A 20249-nucleotide genomic window follows, 5' to 3' on the forward strand; every position below is an offset into this window, starting at 1 on the left:
GTGAGTTTTAACTGGAGATTGAAGCTGGGACTTTCTACAGAAAAAGCCAAGGCACTCTGACTCTGTCACTGAGTCTGCCAGTCAGTTCGCCATGCTGATTCAGGTTTCCACAGTCCAGCATTCTGACTACTGCACCACACTGTGTGTTCTTCAGTGGTTCAACTCCCATAATTCTGTTTGCTACCAAAAAGGCGATAATATCCCACAAGTAAAACCTTAGTGCAGACTAAATCAAGGTGCATACAGGTGCTTGGAGTGATAAAATGCCTGTTTTTTTAAATTTTTAAATCTAAAAGTGATTGCGTGAGATGGGAATTTGGTCTCAATAGTTATTTCTTGAGTGCATTGCACACCTGCTAATGCTGAAGGTCACCAACAGCTGTCCCTCATTCAGCTCAATCAACTTTAAAAAAAAAAACCAAAATGAAATGCAACTCTTCTGTTTCATCTCCCATAGATAAAACGTGCCCAGGTGAGTGAGGACTACAGTGGAGAGATGTTTGAGATGGCCAGGCTCATTTGATACATTGCCAAAACAGAGATTTCCAAAAACTAAAATAAAGATTGATTGATTCATGGTATTAAGATAAGTCTCTGTGGTACTTAGCCGAGGAGAACAGCAAGACCATGAAATTAAGCTAGATCTACAATTGTGACAAAATGAGGTGACAGATTAGAATCCCTGAGGTGGGGGAATAGACTGAATTACTGGGGGGGGTATTCAGGGCTGCTCTAAAACCTCTCAATACCTGAGGGAGCTGGTCAAATTCTGCCCCCTCTTTACCTGGTGATGGGACAGCCTCTCTTCTTCTCACTCCCTAGATCAGAAAAGGGACAGAGCAGAAGAGGAAGCGAGGAGGACAGAGGCATCCTTATCACAGATTGCACCTAGGCAGAGGTACTTACCAGGAGCTCAACATTCCGGAAGCTTGGGGGTAATGTAGTGACATAATCACATCACCCCCAACCTTCCAGGTTCCTGCATTGATTTAAACGCAAACAACCCCTCTTCCTTTGGCGATCTTCAGGCCACTTCAGACCCAGCTGTTGCAAGCTCTCTCTGCACCACATGCTCTCTCCCTCTGGCTATGTCACTGACTCACAGGAAGATGTGCATACTGCAAAATTTTGCCTCCTGTTAGCTGTGACAATGATCAGAAACATTAATGTAATGATGCAACTTACATGTGATTCCCAGATGTCAAACACAGCTGCAAAAAGCATGCCCTTCCCCAAGTTCTTGCATTAAGACACTTTGGGTGACCAACTCTTTTTCCATACCACAGAGCTATGGGGTGAGGAAAGGATTTTAGCTACAGTGAACAACCAATACCCTGATTGAAATGTTATAATTATTATAGTAATATGAGGAAGACCAGAGTGAAGGGAAATGTCAAAAGCAATAACAGCACGCCCTGTAATAATTATTATTAATTAATGTCAAAAGTCAAAATTAATGTCAAAAGCAATAGCGGCACAGCCAGTAATAATAATATTTGAGGTTATAAAGGAGACCCCAGAAGCCAGGAGGGAACCAGAATGAAATGTCCACACCTCCACAAGGGGGCAAGGAACAATGCATAAGCCTGATTTATATGGCACAAACATCTCTCATTTTCATTGGAAACTCACAATAAGGAAAGTTGAAATCATAGTTCACAAAAGGAAAAATTAGCTAAAATTGTAACACAAAATTGGAAATATTTTTAGATTAAAACAAACAGCTAGATCTTGTCCCGGGGGAATGGATGGTAATACAGACATGTGTCACTTAACAACCTTCCACTTAACGATGGCCTGCATACATGACAGTGATCAAAGCACAACAAAGAGGCTCTTAATGAGGCAGTCAGGTCTCCCATAGCCTGCAGCAGAGTGTCTGTTTACACAAAAAAGAGGCTCTTAATGCAAAGAAGAGGCAATTTATTTCCAGTAGCTTGTGCAGCTAGCTAGTGACTGGCAGGGAGTGTCTGTTCACACAGCAAAAGCACTAGATTGGCCTGAATGTTCGCTTAATGACCTAATCGCATAACAATAGGGATAGGAGAACATATCCCCGTTGTTAAGTGATGCACACCTTACTGTCGCTGAGTTACAGCCCAATCCACGTAAATTCCAGTGTGGCAATGCAGCAGCACTGGTGCAGGTTATGCTGCATCCTAAGGGGGAATTTTGGCTGCTAGTGGTCTCCTCTAGGTAAGGGGACATTTGTTCACTAGCCCTAGGGTATGCCCCAGCAACTGCAATGGGTCAAATTGGACTGTGCCAACTCTATAGCCTGAGCAAGTTCATGTAGATCTGTGTTGACAGATCAGACCAGGGATGGGGAATAGGAGACAGCACCAGCACAGCTGATTATTTTTTTCCTTAAGCAAAAATGTTTGATCTCCTTAGCGCTGGGCCTTGGTGTGGGATCAAGTTCCCCCATTTGTCAAGGGTCAGCAGTCTTGTGACATAACCAGGCCACATGGTCAGGAATCTCAGATTTTTGGATACAGTCGCCCTAGCAACTCTACATGGTATAATTGTAGACGATACCCATCCAATCTTTTTCATACAGTATTTTCATCCCCAGAATTGTTTGTTGGATGGAAATGTATTGCACATATTCTTATATTATGTCTGCCATGTGCACATGACCATGATGCAATGGTGAAGGTGAAATGTGCACATATGAATATATGGTCATGGCTAAATCACAGATCTTCCAGCCTGGGTTCACCATATGTCTTCAAAAATCCACATGTCCCCGTAACCCTTCACGGTGTTCATCAGAAAACAGCAGATGGAAACAGGGAAGATGGATCTGCTCCATAAAGTGTGAATTATTCTTAAGAATGTGCAGTGCAGGAACTAAACCCTTAGCATGAAATGGCAAAACAACTGAAGGGGGGTTCAAAACTGCACACTTACAGCTGCTGTTGCTAGCAAATCAATCAAAGATCACCAAGTTGGGGTTGTTTCCCTTTATCTATCCCACGGTTCTAAGGCATCTTCTCTCCCATATATATGCACATGCATGCCTATTTCCTTATTTTCTAAGCAGAGGAACATACACAAGAATTTCTTTCAATCTGGTCGCTTTAGAAACCTAAAGAAAAGATTGTGCAACCCGCCATTCTCAATCGGCCACGAGTCAAATGGATTTGACCCTTCTGCACAGCTCTTGGGTTTGTTGTTCATTTATCTTGTATGTCAGGGCTCTGCGTCTCTCAGTGATGATGTGAAATGCGAAAGTGCATCCTGCACTGTGGCTATATTTGTAAAGGATGAAAATAGATTGAACCTCAGACTCTTATATGGGGGAGCAGCCAGGAAAAAGGGAATCAATTGACTAGCATGATCCCTGGAGTTTCATAAACTGGATACAGTCCCTTAAATGGATTCTTCAGCCCCCAAACAAAAGCATTAGCATAATAATGAGTGAGCATCACAGTCATGTGCTCAATCTAATGACAGTAGCTTGTACAAGCCAGGCATATTTTGACTTGGGTTCTTCCACTCATATTTTAATTCAGACTTAGTATTGCACTGTTCCAGTAAAACATGTTTGGTTTCAGTTTATTCATATCGACAATGAGAGATTCTTGCCCATCACATCCTGAAGGCTCAAGTCCAGAATCAAAATTGGAAAACGCACAGAAGCTGTGTCAAAAAACCTTCAAGAAAGGCAACCTATGGATCGAAATTTCCAGAGGAATAGCTATGTTAGGGTCTGATCCAGAGCCCAGTGCGCCAGCTTACCACCGGTGCGCACTGTCACAAGCATGCTGTAAAGGCATGTTTTCGAGCCTTACCACAGGCCCAGAGCTAGAGCCGCCCATTCTGGGCCAGCTCCTGTGCTGAGCCCACATTCTGCCACCTGGTGCTCACCCAGACTGCCAGGCGGCGGAGACGTAAGTGAGAGCACAGGGGAGCGTTCTGGGGCAAGAAAAGGTGTGGGGAGGGCGGGGAGATGGGAGAAGGTATGGTGGGGGAGGGAGTAGGGCGGGAGGAAGCAGGACCAGCAGAGCTCAGCTTCACCAGATCCTGAGCCCCTTGTGGGGCCATGCAGCTCAATGTGGAACTCCTTGATTCTGTGCTGGCTCAAGAGCTGCTGCAGAATAAAGTAGCCCCATTGCAGGGCTACTTCCCTTACCTGAGGGAAGGGGATGAATGTCCCCCTGAATGTCGTCCCCCCCCATGGGCTAACCAGTGCTTGTTGGATGCCGCGGTAGCCATTTTGGCAGCTCAGGATTGGATTGTTAAGTCTGCTGCAGAAAAACAATAGTGAGTCTTATAGCACCTTAGGACTAGCTAATTTATTTCAGCAGGTGCATTTGTGGACTGCAGACCCCTTCATGAGATGCATCTGATGAAGTGGACTAGATTCCATGAAAGGTTGTGCCAAGGTAAAACTGGTTAGTGTTTAATGTGCTCTTTGTTTTTGCTGTAGATTAAAAGATCTATGTGCATTTCAAAATGTATTATTGCTTAATCTAAGCTTCTGAGATGGGGTGTGTACATTCTTCATGGACACAAGAGAGATGCAGGGAGCTAATCAGTGTGAAATGTTGCAGGTAGACTAGAAATGTAATTGAAATGAAACAAATGAATACCTTCAGTACTTGCACCCTCCCATCTCCAGATGTGACAAAAGAAATGCAAATTGTTTGACCTCAATACAATATGCAAATCGAGTGCACGTATGCAAATTTGCTTGAGATGCACAATTAATTCCAATAGCCAATTGAGGATCTACTCTACCAAATTGGGATTAAGAAAAAAAACAACTGTGCAGGCATTCCATTGTTTCTGATTGTGTTCCGAGTGTATCAATCAACTACTTCAAGCTATGCCAGGCAGGGTCCCTGAAGCATGTAGCAGGTTAAATGCAACATGATAGGTTATGGTCAGGAAATGTAGGGGAAACTACATTAGAATCAGAGGTGGAAAAAAAGAAAACTGGTCCACAGTTAGAATCAAGGATCCTGGTTCAGAACAAAATCATATCAACTCAGGACAGGATTAAAGCCATAGGGCTTTGGCCGCTTCACATTTTTGGGGATTTAGTTGAGTACTTGGTTGGAGCAGCAGAAGCCCCCAAAATGAGGCTTGCTATGCCCACTGAATTATCCTGAGCTAACTTTACCTTGCACATGCCCAATCTCGTCTGATCTTGGAAGCTAAGCAGGGTCAGGCCTGGTTAGTACTTGGATGGGAGACTGCCTGGGAATACTGGGTGCTGTAATCTCCCCCACCAAAAACAAACAAACAAACCTGGAACTGCTCTCATTTAACATGCTCTGTTGCTGTCAAAAGTTCCAAGCAGGTCAGTGGACCTGTATGAACTGCATTCATTGACCCAAATAGGGAATTGAAGTGGGGCGGGCAGTCGGTCACCTGCTGAATTACAACAGCCATAAAACCCTGCACATGTCTGATCTCGTCTGATCTTGGAAGCTAAGCAGGGTCAGCCCTGGTTAGTACTTGGATGGGAGACCGCCTGGGAATACTGGGTGCTGTAGGCTTCTACCATAGTCTTTCGAGACTGAAGGTTGCCAACCAACTTGTAAATATCCATATACTGGAGAAATCTTCAAGTTTGGTTTCGGAAATGAATTCTGGGATTTCAAAACAGCTCACTTCCAAAGAGAAGCAAGCTCTTAAATTTTCCATAATTCATTTCCATATGGAGAAATTTGCTGGCTCTAGTACGCCTCCCTTAATCCCAAAATACTTTCCCCTGCCTGTTCTCCGTTCTTCAACCCCCTATGCCTTCTCTTTGCTTATGGATTCCTCAGGAGCAACAAGCAGTAACAGTGGTAACAGCGACTGAGAATAGAGAGGGGAGAGGATATTTGTGGGTGCCTTTATTTTAAAAGTGCAGTGGTCTGCATTGGAGCAATGGCAGGAGACAACCGTCAAGTGGACCTTGGACAGTGGAGGGGACTCAACACTTATGGAGGAGGAAGCCCACAGAGGGCATTTTGACTGAGCCAGTTCTGATCTAGAATCATTTCTTTTTAGTAGAGCTACAACATTTAATTTGTGGATGGGATGGTCTGAAGTCATAACAGAGTCACTGAATCAAGACAGCTACTGAACTCAGTTGCATAGCTGGGGGGGGGGGTAAAATGGTAAGTGTTGCACATGCCGCAAAGCTCTGTGTAAATGACCCCGCACACTCACCATCAAATGCTGTTTGGTTTGGAGAGTGCCTAATCGTTTCCACTGCTGCCCAGAATGGTTCTGGGCAGAGTGGGAGGGGCTGCTTACACAGCATGTTGTGGCACCACCAGTTCTTACCTGTTTTGCCCCCCAGCTACACTACTGACTCCTGCCATTACGTTACCTCAGTTCTCTGAAGGGCCCACAGTCCCTTTGCAGGGCCAGCCCAGTCATGAGGCAAACTGAAGTTGGTTGCCTCAGCCAGCAGATGGGAAGGGTAGTCATCTCTGTCCACCTGCTTGCCTCCATGCTCCTCCTCTTCCTTCTACTCCCTATAGTGGAAAACAAAGAGGAAGACACAGAGGAAGTGTGGAGGGGAGAGAGTGCTTGAGCCAGAACAGGGATGTTCAACCTTTTTCATCTCATGACAAGGCGCTAAAATGGTCAAGGCACACCACCGGTTTTTTGACTACTGACAAGTCACACCATGCTGCTGGTAGGGGGTTCACGCCCCCCAATTGCCCTATTCATAAATGACCCTCCCCGAACTCCTGTGGCACACCTGCAGGTCGTCCACAGCACACCAATGTGCCACAGAACAGTGGCTGAAAATCGCTGAGCTAGAACACTGGAGAGGAGCAGAGGCTGGCACAGAATTGCCTAAGAGGAGCTGCATTCAGCATGCTGTCTTAGGTATCAGGAGGTTCTACAGCTGGCCCTGGCTGTAGAAGTCAGTAATATTGTCAAAGCACTCCCATTTAACAGGCTTCCACTATTATAATAAAGCTAAGGAAACATGGCAAAAATTTAAAAATAAAAAGCATATGCGGTGGTCTTTTTTTCCTTTTTAAGCAATTTCTGCTCAACGTTGCGTATATGCAACTGGGATCAAATGTGCACACCTGTGGGCTGGGCAGAAATTTAATCTAAACCCTTTCCAGGAAAGCAGCATGTTTCAACTACAAGCACAAGTCACAACGTCTGTGGAAAATGTAAATTGAATAGAAAGTGTAACAGACAACTATGATACTTATGCGTTTGGACTGTAATTATTGCATTTGAAGCAAATGAGATGACTTGCCTGAATTATGTCTGTATAGCCTGTTTTCTGGAAAACACTGCATTAGCTAACACACTATCATATCAGACAGCTTGGGAGAGGAAAGTAAAAATTTGCTGCCTGACTGCCAGTGGGTCTACTTGGACCTACCCCAGCTATTAAGTTGTTGGGCTAGGGATTGTTGGGTTGGGAAAAGGGGCATAGATGTGTGCTGATGCCAGCTAGATCTATTCCTTCCCATCTCTGGTTCAACCCACTCCCAACTTTGATTCTCCCCTGAACCTCTTCCAACCACCCCTGCCACTACCTTACCTGCTCCGGCCAGGGCTGTGTGAATCCCTGGCATGTGTGCAAGGCCTTCAGCCATTTGTCCTGGTAGTCCTGCAACGTACAGTAATGGCATGGCTTTCGTGTTGCTGGCTAGGGACTTCAGGCAGCAGTTCATGAGATCTGCTGTCACAGGGCGCCATCCTAACCAACTTTCCTGCACTGGCATAGCTGTGCCAGTAACAGCCAATCTTCCATACCTACTTTACCCAGGCTTCGCGCAATGGAGAGGACACTCTGTTCCAGAACCACCATTCAGAGCGTGACACCATAGTCTTCCGAGACTGAAGGATGCCAGCAACAACACAGCTGTGCCAATGGAGCATGTGCTGCATCCTGCAGTTGGGGGGCAGCTACAGAGGCCTCCTCAAGGTATGGAGATGTTTGTTTCCTTTCATCGAAGTTGCATTGCCCTTATGTCAATGCAGGGAATGGGTTAGGACTGCATCCATAGACCCTCAACAGGATTGGGGGAGCATCACAGTAAGTATTGAGGCCCCTCCCACTCACCATTGCTTTCCAGAATGACTCTGACAGCAAGTGGGAGGGGCCACTTACCCAGTGCATTGTGGCACCTGTAATACTTATTGTGCTGCTCCCCTCTGGCTATGATATTGCTGGGAGGTCTTTATCAGATCCAGTAGAACAAGAAGACCACTGTAGATTAGGCTAAAGTACCAGCTTGTGGGTATTGGCTGTAAAGCATAAATGAATCCAATCCACCCTCTAACTGCTTTGTAGGCATGCCTTAAGCAACATTAACTATGACAGAAAATGAAAACTACTCTTAATATTATGCATTCTGCTACTTCTGATACGCAGAGTCTTCATAATAGAAATTCCACAGACAAAACGGTGATGTTGTTTTAATAAACCGGATTTTCTGCCTAGAGGCTTTTCTAATACTCTATGTACAATGTCAAATTCATTTTCTCTGGATTTTTTTTTAAAGCCATTTTTGGTTTTACAGCTGTTTGCTGTGGCTGTTGACATCCATTTCATCATATCTCTGGAGGAGAGGACTTTAATGCAATGTGTAGTCGATAAGATAGCAATTTTATCCTGGTGTGCTTTCACCTGTAATGGAGGTACCTTAATAAAACAAGCTATTTTTAATTCTGTTTCCTCTGTGCTCCTACTGCTATACAGCTGCTGGACTGGCTTTTAACAAAACAAAAATAAGCAATAACTGGCAGACACTTCTTTCCAAGGTGACAACTATTTTCTCTTATTTCAATTCGATCAAGGTGAGAAAGAAAAGTTTGCTTGAAGAGGTTTGCAGGAGTATGGAAGAGTACAGCAAGTCCTCGCTTAAAGTTGCCGATAGGTTCTTGGAAATGGCAACTTTAAGCGAAATGACTTATAACGTAACCACTTTTTACTGTTGTCCAATTGAGATACGTAAATAAGTGTTCTGTTCCTATATTTCTGGTCATAGAAACTTCATCAGATTTCTAAAGACCCAAAATATTTCTAATATTAAACAGTGAAATAAATGTGAGCTGTCTGGGTCAGAGAAAATCTTAAGTAAAATGCAAGTCCAATGGATCTGGCAATAGTTATGTCTGAACTGTGCTCATTTCATTTTGTTTTAAACCCCTGCCATTGCTATAGCTGCTACCAAGAATGAAAACTAGAATCCAATTCACTGTTGGATTAAATATCAAATTACAAATTGAGGCTGCTGATATGGTATAACCAAAATTTGAGAAATTGTCCAATGGCTGTTTGTGTGTCTATGTGCAAAGAAGTTGTCATTTATATTGTTTGGTAAGGGTCTGATATTTGCACCTGCAGTATATGCAAGTATCACTAAATATACTTGCGGTTTTGTGACAAAGGAAACGATGAGATTATCATTGAGATTATGATATTTTATGGGCTCTGCTTCCATTTGAATTCAGTAGGAGCAAATGCAAATTGTATCCCAAAGAGCGCATTGTAATGCTTACCAGTGTAATTCTGACATTGCATGCTTGAAGTTACTGATGCACCCCCCCCCCCCAAATAAATGCACCAGACTGTGGCTTGGGTTTAAAACTGGGCCACTTTATTGATCATTAAGTTACAGCAGGGTGACTGGGTTAGTTGACGGAACTCCGAGTCCTAAGTCGTGCAGGGTCATTAATAGGGGGAAATGAACCTAGCCGTCTACTTCCCCCAAGGTCAAAGGGCGAAACCATCTGACTCGAGGCTGTCACCAGACCTGCAACCTAGGACAACCTGTCAATGTCACCCAAATGGTTAAAACAGCAGAACTGGTGGCCAGCAGGTCAAGCCTTGCCAGGTGTGCCAGTCCAGTCAAAGGGGCTTGCCAGCCAGCCTCTTCAAGCTGGGAAAGCATCATGTGAGTGGTACTGGCTCACCCCTTGACCTTGCTGTCTTAGACGGACACCGGGGTGTGTCTACCTACCCTGACCCGCATGCTCCACGCTAAAGCGACCAAATTCAGTGCAACCATGGGAAAACTTAGCCACAACAGTCCGGGGTAGGTGAAAAAACTGACAGCCAAAGGCCAATCAGGAAGTCAGCAAAAAATTCCTACCCAGCCCCAACAGCAGCCAGCTAATCTCAGACTGACGAACAGGCGGGAGGGCGGGGTCATTGCTCGCTCCCGGACTGAGGCTGGGTCGGGCGGCCGCCCAACTCCAGCCCGTTAGTCCTGCCCCCAACAGCAGGTGGGCCAATAGGGACAAGTCCCAACCTGTCTGCATTAGTATGGGGGCGGGGTAACCACCATTAGCACTGAAAGCGCTAACGGTCATTTCACTGATAATGGAGCTGTCAGAATATGAGAAAATCATGGCCCAGCACATTTTACCCCTGTTCACACCTGCTTTTCTCCTCAGGAAGCAGTACAATATAACAAACTACGAGTCGTATGTTGCCACTGTCCACATTCTGAGGTTCAGAGAACGGGTGCCATATTGGAAACTGACCAAGTGGCAGCCACAGTTAAGCCATTTCAGTCCAACTTTGCATATATGCAACAGGGATCAAATGTGTTCACCTGTGGACTGGACAAAAATGAGTTTAACCTGCTACAGCAGAGGTCTGCAAAGTAGACCACTTCTAGCCCACAGACATATTTTGACTAGCCTGCTGGTCCCAGAGGTAATGTAATTATGGGTGCCTCCCCCCCCCACTCCAGCCCAGCATCACGCACCTTCATCCTCCTGCTTGATGAAGCAACTGCTGGAATGAGTTGCTCCGGTAGACACTCCACCTGAGAGAAAGAGGCAACAAGCAGTTCCAACAGTTGCAAATGGTGCAGGTATTTAACAAAGTCTTTTTTTCTCCTATTACAAACATTCTTAGAGTTATGTACAACGTGTGCTCCTGGTTTTTTATAATTGACCTGCTCCAGCCCAATATAAGAGCAAGACTGGTGTGGTCCTTGCAGACAAAAGTCTGGGGATACCTGCTCTGCACTATAGGATCAGACCAGATACTCCTTGGGAGTTTTTTTCCTGACTCAGTATCCTCTAAAAGGCTTTGCAATTGGGAATTCCAAAACAACAATTCAGAAGAATTCCAAAGCACTACAAACTGTACACAGACAGCTGTGCTCTGTCCTCTAGCACATTTTGGATATAGGGCAGCGGGGAAGGGGAGAAGCTGCTTTGTTCCTGACTATATCAGTGTGTATATCATGATTGCAAAGAAACTGTATCTCGAGGCTTGAGGAAAGTGAATCCAGACTCTAGAGATAAAGATTTTAATTTAGAGAGTTTCTCTTATGTGGGTCAAGTTCTAAAAACAGGAATTGGTAGGCGATCACTAAGAACAAAATCCCAGCAGAACAAAAACAACTATCCTATATATAGGAGACATTGTTCACAGTTAACTTTAATATCAGTGTATAAACCTATTTCTTTCTCATGCAGTGGAGACTGTAATTAATGAACCCAAGATCGTTACACAAATGATCATGTTTTACACGTCTTGCTAAAAACCTTTGAGTGCATTTGATCAAATGCTACATAGTGCAAACATTATAAACGCTTGATTGTGTGCAATATATTCCAGTTAACTAGCAGGAAAAGCTGGTGTTCCATATTCTTGTTATCAAGTAGCTTAAGCACAATCCATATATTTAATGCACAGTCTGTAGAAGATGCTGCACAAAACACAACATGACTGTTCTGTCCCAATGTGCTGAGACTGGACAGTCCTAATTTCAAATCTCCTTTATTTATTTATTTATTTATTTATTCGATACTGCAAGTAGCGATGTACCTACAGCAGTGTTTCTCAACCTGTGGGTTGGGACCCACTAGGTGGGTCGTGAGTCAATTTCAGGTGGGTCCCCAATCATTTCAATTCATATTTTTAATATATTAGACTTGATGCTACCATGGTACCTGACTGCATTTGGGAAAATGTTATAGACCTGTACTTTTAACAAGCTAATACGTATATTCTTTAAACAATATTAGTAAATGGAACTTACTCTAGGGTAAGTGTGGGTAGGATTGCAGCCTAGGATTGTTAAAAATGTTACTGTTTGATGATGTCACTTCCGGTCATGACATCACTTCTGGTGGGGCCTGACAGATTCTCATTCTAAAAAGTGGGTCCTGGTGCTAAATGTGTGAGAACCACTGACCTAAAGCATAGAGTAATGATTTTTTTTAGACTAAGTGGGATTTAGATTTAGGCAGGAAATCTAGAAGCAAACAAGGATGGGATGGTACAGTCTGGGGCAAGGTAGTGGAAAGTGGAAGGGATCCGCAAATGTAAGGATGAGGATCCTTAAGCTGTTGATCCAAAGTGTTGAAGCGGGCAATGTAAGCACAGGGTGACAAGATACAATGGAGGACAGAGTACCTATACCTTTCACCATCATATAAAAGAGGACATTTTGGCAGGTGCAGCTCAACATGGAAGGGTTTAAAAAGCTGCACCTGCCAAAATTCCCTCTTCTGTACAGATGCAACTTCGTTATCCATGAGCGATCCCTTCCAGGACACCCTGCAGGATACGGGAATCCACAGATAAGCGAATTTGCTCCACTTCCGATTTGACAAGTAAATGGGAAGCAGTTTTCTGAGGCCTACAGCTGGCCTTCTGAGGCATTCCCCGGTATCCGCGTGGCATTCCCCAGTATCCATTGCATCCACGTTGAGTCAATTCCACAGATGCCAGATCCACGGATACTGGAGATATACTGCAAAATGGTTAAAAGTAAGGGCACTCTGTCCTCCATGGTATCTGGTAGCCCTGGCTCCAAGCACTTGAAGTGAGGTGTGCCATGGTCATAGTTTCGGGGGGGGGGGATACCTTGGCTGAGGAATCCTGAGAGACATGTTCAAAATTACATAGCTTAGGTATCGTTTTTTGTTAGTATCAAAAAGTCATGAAAGTGACTTTCAACTCATCCTTCTGCATGTTTACTCAGAAGTCAGTCCATTATAGTCAATGGGGCTTACTTCCAGGTAGGCATGCATAGGATTACTATCCTAATAGCTACAGGATATTAGGATATTAGCCTAATATCTGCAGGAGAGATGCTAATGGTTTGGGAAACAATCACTCATATCTTCTGATTCTCTCTGGTAATGCAACCATTATTGCCTGGAGTTCAGATAATTCATTGGCCGCGCGACTCACTGTACGCATGCTGAGGGTTTGTTCCCAAACCTGAAACCTACTGGGAGGGTGACATTGCCCTTCACAAGCTGATATGGCAAGAGACATGTGCTCCAGAACTCAACGTAGGCAGGGCCAACCTTAGGAGCTGTGGGACCTAATTAGAAATGTTTTTTGCTGGCCCAGGTTCACTGCCAAGGTCTGCAGAATCCTAGAGCTATAAATAAAAATCATGATACACTTTATATCTCTATGATAGAATGGAAAGCAATCAAATTTTGCATTTAAAAAGTCCATGTGAGTTAATGGACCAAATAGATCAGCACATTTTAATATAGAATTGCAGTGTTAGATGTCCATTGCAATGTGTTGCTTTCTAGACCAAATTACCCTAACAAGGCGGGCCCTTAGGCACCAGGGCACAATTGGAAGCAATAAGTCCAATTGGCTTAAAGCTGGTCCTGAATGTAAGATTGAGACATGCTCTTCATGAGGAAGTCATGTACACAGTGGCGTCACTACGGTTTGTGTCACCAGGTGTGGGATGCCAGTACTTCATCCTTATGATGGACTTCCTCTTATCCAGCAGGCGGGGCAACACCCTGGGCTGTGGGCGTGATGTTCCATTGCTCTGTCCCTCTGGTTTTTTGGCTATAACTTCTGATAGAATAGAGATATTTCAACGCGGTTTGTTTCACTGCATTCTGTTTAATTTTGCACGGATATATAACATGATGGTATGATTTGAAAATGCAAAGATTTTAAAAATTTGGGCCAGTAGTGGAGTCACCCCTCACCCATGCAGCCCACACTCCTAGCATCCCTCTTGCGACGCCACTGCATGCACAATCACCAAATGAAGTTGGCCACTTACCTGAATTACATAAGGAGGAACATTTCCATATTCACCACCTTCTTCAAAGACATTTATTAGCCATTGTGAACAATAAAGGAGGATTTTTTCTAAGTGTAACCATTAAAAGTCAGCTTTTTTTTTTTGGATGTACCTGTAAAGAAAAAAGGGTTTTCTATAAAGACATTGTTTAGTAAAGTCGTCCAGTAGAGAAAAAACCCGGAGGGTCCACACAATCTAGGTCATGGCCAGAGTGTTTCTGATGTGAACATGTGCCCTTATGAATAGGCTCCATTTTCCCCACTGGTGGATTCTCAGTCCCTCTTTACCTGCCATCTGTTCTCACAGCAGTCCTCCTGACAGTACAGCTGAGCTGAACTCTGAACTGAATTGCTGTTGGAGCTTTGTTCGTGACACTTCTGCCCAGCCTAAGGCACAGCATGTTCACACATAAGAGCTAATTGTGCGCTCCTGAGCTATTCTGCTTCCTGTTAATGGACAACAAAATGCCATATGCAAGCTTTGGGGGCTCAGTCCATGCAGCTGCAATATTTAATGTTTCTGCACATGAAAAGGGGAGAAACAGACAATAAGAAACCATGAAGGAGCCTGAGAACTGTACGTTAAATAATGCGTGGGACATGTTACCTGGAGGTTGAGTGCTAAATGAAACAGCACTACTGGAAATCATGGTTGATCTTAACAGGCAGGAAATGGGTGCTGATTGGAATGCGCTGCTCCCATTCGTTGTAGCAGCGTTCACCAAACTCACGACCCCTGTCCTACAAAAAAGCAGTGCCCATTCAGACTGGAGCTTACCGTTCCACCTCTGCGCCACATGCATTTTCAATAGATCTAATTAAAAAGGAGAAGTAGATAGCTCTGGGTAAGGGGAGGAAAAAGTGAAAGCATGTCCTTCTGAGTTGTATGGTACACATGCATTCTCTATTCTTGTGGCACCAAATACATTACTGTTGAATTATTAATAATGTCATTATGATATCATCATCGGTCGTGTCACAGCTCACCAGATGTTTGAACTGGGATTTTTGGGTGCTCACTAGTTTGAACTCTACCCAAGTGTTTAAGAACTGGTGAGATAACGCCACATAATGTTTGATGTTCCTAGTAGTACAGCTCATTGTAGTTGTTCAACTGATATTTTGTCAGTATCAGTGCCTATATTGGGCAAATATTTCTTAAGGTCCTTGGGGATTGCGTCTAGTGCACCAGTGACAATAGGGGTGGTGGTTGTTTTCTTTCCCCAGAGGTGCTATATTTCAATTTTCAGGTTTTTGTATTTTGTGTTCTTTTCCAATTGTTTCTCCTCAATTTGTTTATCTACTAGAATGGCCACATCGTCATCGTCATCGTCATCATCATCACTACTGCTACTGCTGCTACTACTACTAGTAGTAATAATACGAATCTTTCTGAGATTTGGAGAATGCTGCCGGTCCATGATCTGGACAGGGGGCATCCTCTGACAGTCCTACCCCCCCCCCCACCTAAGGCAGATTGGGCATTCAGGAACCTGATTGGTGAATTTGAGTCAACTGTGGGTGGAGTGAGAGGAGCGTTGCCAACCTGAGGTGTGCCAGCCTCATTGGGGGAGCCAGAACTGGTCTCAAGAGGCTATCTCAAGAGGGATGCAGGCAGGTGACCCCATTGGGCTGAGTTGTCTGGTATGGGATAGGCTGAACAATTGAACATCCTCTGCTGCCTTTCCAGAAGTGGGTGTGGAGCAGCTGGGATTGCATGGTCATGACCTCAGGTTTGAGCCAGGGTGGATCAAGTCTACGAGGCACACAGGACCAGGCCTGATCCACCCGCATGGATCAACGCAGACTTGCCCCAGTGATACCACAGGTGCAGGCTAAGTTGACCCATTGCTGGTGCTTACCCAGGGGCGAGGAAACAAATGTCCTCTTACCCAAGGAGACCTCCAACAGCCAAAAATTCCCTACAGGATGCAGCATAGCCCCGGCCAACACCACTGCATTACTGCATGGGAATTAGACAGACTTGGGCTGTTTGTTTATTTTCTGATCTACAGCAAAATAGTTTAAGAAAAGGTTGTTCTTTTAGGACACACTGAGCATATGCAAGGCCTTTGTCTTCCTGCACAAGCGTAAATTGCTAATTTATGCCTTTGCCCAACGCTTTCCATTGTGCACTGATCACAGCTCCCTTCCCCCTGCCCTTTTGTGAGGAAACCTAGCCAGGCCACCAAATAGGGCTAAATAACCTGCTCCATGCCGAGTAACCTCTTTGGTGAGCAATATTGCCGGCCTGTAATTTGCTCCAAAGTGGTGGATTGCTGAGGGCCTTTCAAACAAGCGGCGTGAAAAATCTTTGCAAATGAGCACATGCCATTAGTCACCAGAGCCCAGAGAGAGCCATTGTAGTGACTGAACGTATATTAGGGATCATTCTATATAATTTAATTCAGCAACTGGAAATCGCAGATGGAAGACAGAGAGCTGAAGAACGACTCTGCCACCCCCGCCCCTCTGGCCGGCTCGTGCATAGTGAAGGGAAACCAGTGGGAGAGGTGTCCTGGCACCATGGCATATACGTGCACGTTGGCATTTGTGCGGGGAAAAATGTGCTTTCTGAGGATGGTGGAGAATGTGGACATAGCAGGAAATTAGAACAACCTGACACTGGTATAATAACAACAACAACAACAACAACAACAAGGTATTTATATACCACCTTTCTGGTCATCCGATTACTCCTCTGACTTTATTCAAGGCGGTTTACATAGGCAGGCATTTCTAAATCCCTCAAGGGGATTTTTACAATCATAGAGGCTCTCTCTTTCAAGAACCAACAACATTTCAGAATGGATCTTCGTGGTTTGGTCTCACTTCTGACCTCCAGCTCTCCCATGCAGACTGGCAAGCAGCTCCATCTCTCACATGGAGGGCAGCCAAGATGCTTCTTGCTCACACCAAGAGCAGGTGGAATCACTCAGCTGGGCTTGTCAGCTGCTTCAAGGTCTCACCATTCTCAGCCGTTCAGGGAGCTGCTAGTGTCCTCGAACTGGCGATCTTCTGATGCTATCTTCGGGCTAACGGAGGCTCTACCCTCTAGACCAGACCTCCTGCCCTTCTGTGCACATTGTAAAATAGTCCACCCTGCTGTACACACTGAGATTGACTGGTAAATGGAGAAATTCAAAAGGGAGGAGGCATTCAGAATAACATACAAGGCACCCGAAATGACATTTAAAATGCCAATTTGAACACCATTAAAAAAAAAAAATTCACCTAAAGTATATGCAGCTCAGAAAATTCATTATCTGTGATTGATAAGTGACTATCATATTGCTGTCTTCCTTTTGGAAGAAAGAGATTAAAGCAAAACCAATCTGGAACCATTAAAACCATGTATTTTTAACAGAAGAATATGCGCTTCACAACAAATGCACATTAATTGCAGGTTAACTGCTTGAAGAATGTGTTTGTGTGTAAATACGCTTAGCAGCCACAGAAGGGCTAATTAGCAAGTCACAGCGATAAGGAAGCATTGTTCTGAACCAGACTTAGTATGGCAAAGTCTTCATTTGAAATGTAGATGCATGAAACTGATTGTGAAACAGGATGCCACTAAGATCCTCCCCCTCTGGCCTCAAACGGCCCCTGGTTTGGCCAAGTCCCTTACCTAATCCACCCCCCAAACTGTCCCAGCTGCCACCTTATCCACTTTTGCGGGGCATCCAGGGGCGTCCAGCAGGCCCACAGAATCTCCCACCATTTGTACTGGCAGCTCTCAAGACCACACAGTACTGTGATGCTGTATAGGGACTTACAACGGTGGAACATAAGATCCACTGCCATAAGAACCCAATAGGATTGGGCTGCCAGTTCTGTTAAAAAAAGAATTCCTTTACACTTTTCCTTTTATAGACCAGCACACCTCTTGGTTTCTTTCATGCATGTAAAACTATGAAGCTCCCAAGATTCAGTCATTTCCTTAAACATGGCAGAAAACGGGTAGCACTTTTATCAGAGCCCTTAAAAAATAATTGGGAAGAAAAGCCTTTTCAGAGCACTTCTATAATTACTGTTTCCACAGCTGTGGCGAGTCTCTTTTTCTACCTGTGCCGGCAACTTGAATAATAGGAATGTTGAATAATCTTTATTTTGCCCTTTCGAGAAGAACTTCCTTTCTCCTTATGAAAAACAGCCAGGCCCTTTCTGCAACACAGTGGCCTCCGTGCCTTTGCTATCCTCCTCTCTCTATCACGGAGACACAGAAGAGTACATTCAAAGCAGAGGCAAAGAACTGAGGGCTGGAAGAATAGGGACCTGACAGCATCAAACAGAGCAGCCAAGCAGAGGTGGCGAGGTTGCTTGCCATCCCTGTAAGTTAGTGTTTTGAAGGAAGACATAATGGTTGAAATGGAAACTGGTTGGTTCCATGAAAAGGGCTTGCAATCTGCCCTTCACTTGTCCTAACACATCAGGTTTTGAAAAGGAATTTATGGAACATTTTTGCATTGCGTTCATGAATGTTATTGCCTTACTGCAATGAAACAATGGGAGGGATCTTTGTACCCAAAGGGATAACAACCAACCAACCAACCAACCAACCAACCAACCAACCAACCAACTAGCAGTGGTTACCAAATGAAACTTAGAAATAAGAAACAGAAGTGCTTGTAATTTGCCGCACGCGAACTGACATTGCAAACAACTGCAAAGAAGGCAAGAGTTGAAAAGATCTCACAAAATAGTAAATAGAGACTATGTAAAAAAAAAGGAGGAGACCATCAACCATATTAACTGTGGGGGCAGTAAGATCACACATTCCAATTATATGAAATGACATGACTGAGGGTCCAATCCAGACCCATGGGTGCTGGCTTACAGACCCGTGCTTGCAAGCCCTTACCACAGGCCCAGCTCTAGAGCTAGCCCAGTCTAAACCCACACTGGGCCAGCTCCTGTGCTGAGCTAGCGTTCAGCCACCAAGTGGTCACCCAGAACATCGGCTGGCGGAGAGGTGAGTGGGGGCGTGGGGGAGGTGTGGAGGTGGCATTCCAGGGTGGGGGGAATTGCAGGGGGCGAAGGCAGGTGAAGGGTGTGGAAGAGGCATCGCAGGGGAGTAGGGCAGGAGGGGGTAGGACCAGCAGAGCTCAGCTCCACCAGATCCTGAGCCCTGTGTTGGACCGCACGATCCAACACAGGACTCTGATTCTGTGCCGGCTCCAGAGCCATTGCAGAATCTAGTACTCCATGTGGGGCTACTATTACGTGAAAATCCCCTTCTGCCTTTTAGTTGTGATTTTCTCTCTATATCTGGTTATGTTACTATGGACTAAAATATCATGCAGGCTAAACTTCTCCCAGCACACAGGCCACATTTCCAGAACTCTGGTCAAGTCACAAGCTCATGGTTACACAACCACCACCACCACCACCCCCCATGGCCACACATTATGTGAGGAAGTCTGGTGTCCTACATTACTATATTCATTGTATTGTTTTAACCCAATCACTGTTTAAGTACTGTAAGCAAACTTGAACTGCCTTCCTGAGTTGCTGATTCATTGTATTGTTTAAGTTCCCCCATCTAGGAAGCCAGCCATAGACCCCATTGAATTTTGCTGATAACTGACATCCTGATCCTCTTTCAATGTTTTACAAACTCCAAGTACCCTGCTGTGTGGTAGTAATCAAGCTACCATCCAGCTCAGGACTGTCTCTGAACCCCCTTTTAAGTGAGGGCTTCCTCCCACATGCTCTTTCTCTCTCCAAGGACCAACACATCTGTGTTGTGTCAAAGGGTCCTCTTCATAGGACTCTCCCCCCCCTCCAACTACTCTACAGGACAGGTAACTATCTTGTGCCTGGAACTCTTTCCCTTCTTCCTCCCCTCCTTTTTCTCCCCTTCTCTCCCCATCTTTAGTTAGCAGCTGGGGTTGGCAGATCAGGGACCCCTAAAACCCTTCCCTACAACTTTTCCTTTTTCTAATTTCCTTGGATGCACCAAATACTCTCCACATGCAACCACCATGAAAGCTAAGTACACTAGATTCAAGTACTAGGACCAAGAAACATACACTTATCATTTCTCCATGTGCATTATGTTTACCTTTGTGCTTTTGTAATAAAACTACATATAATCTTTTATTAAAAATTATCTTTCTCTCAGTCACCTATTTAAGTAAAAGGGAATTTCTCTGCATTACGCCATCTTGTTTTCCAGCCTACGATCCTAAGGTTCCAATAAGGGCAGTGTAATAATTCCCCCAAC

At 44.6% G+C, this 20249-nt stretch overlaps 1 pseudogene; it reads left to right on the plus strand.

The window, feature by feature from the left end:
- The first annotated feature begins 5391 nt into the window (after positions 1-5391).
- Positions 5392-5510, plus strand: LOC136655033 (5S ribosomal RNA; annotated as a pseudogene).
- Positions 5511-20249: the final 14739 nt, after the last annotated feature.

This window comes from Tiliqua scincoides, chromosome 5, assembly GCF_035046505.1.
Source record: "Tiliqua scincoides isolate rTilSci1 chromosome 5, rTilSci1.hap2, whole genome shotgun sequence".
NCBI lineage: Eukaryota > Metazoa > Chordata > Lepidosauria > Squamata > Scincidae > Tiliqua > Tiliqua scincoides.